Source organism: Argentina silus (genome assembly GCF_951799395.1).
Source record: "Argentina silus genome assembly, chromosome: 7".
Lineage (NCBI taxonomy): Eukaryota > Metazoa > Chordata > Actinopteri > Argentiniformes > Argentinidae > Argentina > Argentina silus.
The window spans coordinates 19,458,447-19,463,446 of record NC_139661.1 but is presented as its reverse complement, the minus strand read 5'-3'; positions in this window follow the sequence as shown (position 1 = coordinate 19,463,446).

Here is a 5,000-nt window from a genome sequence, read left to right as displayed (position 1 = left end):
TATATGGCTCCCAGCTGCGCGGAGCTGGCCCGCTAACCCGCCATCCAGCAGCCTGGAATGTTTGGTGTGCAACCCCACTGGAAAGCACCAGTTGCCAATACACAGTTCTCTCCCCAAACCCCCTCCAGAGACTAACATATTCCATGGAGCAGGATGGAACCTCACCCAAGGAAGAATGGTTCAAATTCCACAGCTGATAGAAAAACAGAACATAGCTGGTGTCTACACTGTATCAGACCTATTCCATACACCCACACTCACCATCCAAATCTCACAGAGTTGAAAGCTCAGAGAAAGAAAGACAATTTCAAAAGGTTTAACTTCTCTGAAAGTTGAAAAAGATATAGAGGTTGGTCGAATAGTCAGAAGCAGACGGTTTTTTCCCCCGTATATGCCTATCCTGTCTTGTTTTTGCCTTGACAGTGAGTGTGAAAGACAGCGGGGTAAGAATGAACTATGGTCATTCTGCCGATGACGTAAGTTCTCAAATGACAACTTGTGTGGACTTAGCTTGCAATCAACCGAATGACAGCAGGTGAAATGAGAGGCAACTGAGGTTGTCAAATTCATACGTTTATATCAAAGTCAGACAGGCCAATTTTACCTTGTAAGGACGTTGGGAAGTCAGGTTATTCAGTAATCTCAAATCACGTTATAATGAAGGATTTTTTTTTCTATGCATACATTTTTTTTCCCATGGTAAGCTATGCGCAATAAATTGAATTTGAGCAAGGTGCGGGCAATTACAGTCTATGTCGGTTTTAAGAGAGTAATTGTCAATATTTCAATATACAAAGCAGATTAACGATGGTGTGGGAGGCCTATGGACGCTTCATAATATGATTAAAAGTGAAATACCCAGAGGTTTATACAACTGTTTATGCTTTTATTTATCAATTATTGTGCCAGTCGTCGCCTAATGCTTCACAACTGAGCTTGCATGGATCGTCATAGCCAATCTTAGCAACGACTAGTTGCACATTCAGCCAAAAACAGCATTTGTGTTTCACGCATAGGCATCAAATGAAACACTTAGTCTTTCATGCCAAAACAATAGCCTACAACAAAAACGAGACTATACACAACAGCTCAAAGAACTTGGGGTGGGGACTGCACAGGGGCTCAGAATATTGAATAGGGGTTTACAACTCATGCCAAGCAAATAAAACAAACTAATTGTAATATTCAATAAAAAAAAATATATTGTCTATGTTCCCTGATATTTTAGGACTATAAGCATAATGGCAAAAAGTAATAGGCGTTGCTCAAACTTGCTTTACCGTTAAGCAACCAAATCCACGTGTAGACAAGTTGCTGTTTCCATAGCTAAATCATGTAAACACGGGAGAGTCATTTTGGGGGGCTTACCTTCAATGGTGATTCACCTCTGGAATCTTTTCGGTTACTTCGCGTTGTCCACTTCACACTTCTCCGCTTTCCTTTTCAGTTATTTTGGACAGCGCTCGTCTCTATTTCTCTTCCCATTTAGCTGCAAGGCATAACATGTGCATTCACTCTTTCCGTGCACTCCACTACTAAGACAATTCGATTTTAGCAGATAGCATTTAATTGTTCTAAAGTTTTTTGAGTGAGACTTTGGCGACCATTCTCAGATAATCGCCGTCGCTTTAGAGTGGTTTTGTTACGAACAGCGCGAAAACACACGATGAAACACTCTCAAATCCCGACTGCACAGACGCCAGAAGGAATGTAATTACATTGTAGTGTAACCTACTGCATATTGCAAAAGCTGCAGACAGTCTTGTTAAGGGTCTGGCTGCTGTGTGTCTGTCTGGGTGTTGTTCGCTGGTGCTGATGCGAGTTTTCCACGTCCTTTTGTTGTTTCTGACTGTCACACCTAAAGGGCGCTTTTGAGGAGAGGCTTACGCTCGACTTTCTTTGTCTCTAGCATGTCTTTCTCTTGGCTGAAAACGTGGCATAAAATGTACAATTTATAGTAGCGCTATTCTATCTCAGTTGCTGATTATACGTTTGACTCTCCATCATTACGCATACAGTAAGAAGCATATACGTGTAAGTGTTATTTTATTGTTTTTATAATTGATAAATTATTGAGTTTGCTTGTTGAGTTATGGATTTGATTCGAAAAAACGTGGTAGACTGAACGTACAAAGCTTTTTTTTTTTTTTATCTAATAGCTTACATTCCTTTGTAAATCATTTGTTTCACCGCACCCCATGTTTCAATCCCAACCCTGGAACGCGTGTAGTGCATCCGTTGCGAGACTGCACTAAAGCCTCACCAAATCCGCCCGAAGTTCACCCCTCAGTCCCTGGTGTCGCTGCTCTGTCTCTCGCTCTCTGTTGTTATCACATGCGGTGGCGGTCCAAGTCCAGTCCAGCCAGTGATAAACGCCAGTGCCTATCAGTGAGCTCCGTGACGACAGCCCACCACCGCCAGTCACTCAAACGCCGCCGCCACACCCATCCATTCATAAAGTAGAGTGCCAGCCCTCGCCCGCTCACTTCGCGGAGGAGGTGAGGTTGAGCTTGGTTGTGAGGTCATTTTTGGTTGGTTGTTAGGGAGAGAGGGGAATGAAACCCGAACTAAATGCACATCCTCAAGATATTATTTATATTCTGAGTATGCTAGATCAAACATAATGTAGTTGCTAAATATGTACCTCTCCTCTGCCTGCAATGGCAGATTAATATACAGTGTGACATATACAGTTTGATATTTGGCCACAGATACTGTATCTTCTGAAATTAAGATAGCTGTGGGAGATTTGACAGACTCAAAGTGTCTGCTGGTGCTGTCTCCTTCTCCTATGCTCAATCCTTGGATCATGACCCTTACTCTGCATTTGTTTTTTAAGACCCTTCTCATTAAGAACAGTGTTGCTGTGTGTGCATGTGTGTGTGCGTGCGTGTGCGTATGCCTGCGTGCGCGCGTGCGAGTGTCCTCCAAGTGCGCGCGTGCGCGCGTGTCCTCCAAGTGTGTGTATACGCAAGGTGCACACCTGGTGTGCGTCTACAAACCCATGTGTGTACAGTATGCCTGTTTGTCTCGTTTAAATTCAGTCCCCTGTTGTTATCTTTACACATAGACATGACACTAATTACCTGAAAATGTCAAGTTAAAAATACAGTGATTTTGAGTAGGTTGGCACCCTCTGGGATCCACCCACAGGTGCAGCATATGAGTCTGTGTACATAGCCACTGTATTCTACAAGGAGCACTGCCTGTCAGGTGTAGACACCTCAGGTGGACCTGAGCATCCATACAGCTCTTGACGGGGAGGATATGCGTTGCTAGTCTTGCCCACACACATCCGATGTGTACATACAAATTGGGATGCCACAGATAAATGACAAGAGATGTCTGTGGCACACTGTGACGTAAACTAGTTATTACAATGTAATAACAATGACATGACACCTTCATAAATCCGTGAGAACAGTTTAATTACAAAACATAACACCTGATGATATCTAATGACAGCTCAGGACAGGTCAGGTATGTTGATGATGGTTACATGAACTGTATGTTCATTAAGCATACATTACACATCTATAAGCACACATTACACATCTATAAGCACACATTGGGGGTTTTTTCAGTTCCTGCTGGGACAATTATGTCAAGTTACATGTCAACATTATGACAACGACATAGAGTTGCTTAAAAAGAAGTAAAAACAATTTTTTTTAAAAGTATTTTGTCAGGGTGGGAGTAGAGAATGACTTATTCTAAACTGGACAATGTTTTTTTTTTACTTCTTGGTCGTGTCCCAATAAACCAACTTCCTCTCCTTGCGTCCTTTCCTCAGTTACCACTGATAGGTGACAGTGCTGGTTAGGTGTGCCACATGGCACATCCAGACAAATCAGTGATGAAGGAGAGGGTTCAAGGAAAGAACTAAGTTAAAACTATTGAGATACAGCCCTGGTCTTGTGCCTCTCTTTTTCTTCACTCAAACCTCTGTTCTCTGATGTGAGCAGAGACATGTCCAGGCTTGCTCACATCTCTGTTATAGTGCATCAAGGGCCCTTAACAACACAGACCACACACACACACACACACACACACATGCATGCACGCGCATGCACACACGCACACGCGCATGCACGCACACACACACACGCATGCATGCACGCGCATGCACACACACACACACACACACACACACACACACACACACACACACACACAGGCCATAGGTTCTGGGCTGTTGACCTCTTCTTTATCACACCTCGGCGGTGGTGCATCAAGCTGTAGCCATGGTATCGGCATGAATGAATCATTGATTGGTCAGTTGAGCATTTGACGTTGCTATTTGAATGTATTATGAGGAGACATATTCTTCTTGCATCTGTAATAGAGGTGGTTTAGAACCACATCCCAGAGAGGAGTAATCTTTCGCCTAAAACTGGTACTTTTGCTCAATCTCCCTGAGCTACTGGACTGCCATGCCTAGGCCTTAGTGGTGGTGTGGTGGCACTTGAGATATCTGGGTTTGAATCCTGTCGGTTACACTCAAATGAGCTTTTTTGTGACATAACAACATATAAAGGTCATGTGAGGTCTGTCCAGTTTAAACCAAACCTATGCATGTTGAAACTCATCATCTTCTTTGTCCCCTCTCTCCTTCATACCATTCAGCCACACACACACACACACACACACACACACACACACACACACACACACACACACACACACACACACACACACAGACAGACAGACAGACACACACACACACACACACACACACACACACACACACCCACACACACACACACACAGACAGACAGATAGACAGACAGACAGACAGACAGACAGACACACACACACACACACACACACACACACACACACACACACACAGGTGCACAGGAGCATAGAGTCAAAGTGTCTCGTCCAGCACTTTTCTATTGCCCAGGGCTTCTACCCAGCACCACCATTGATGTGCCCAGGCACAAAAGGGGGCACAATGGGGGTCTCCACACGGCACCACCCCACTGCCTCTCTCTCTC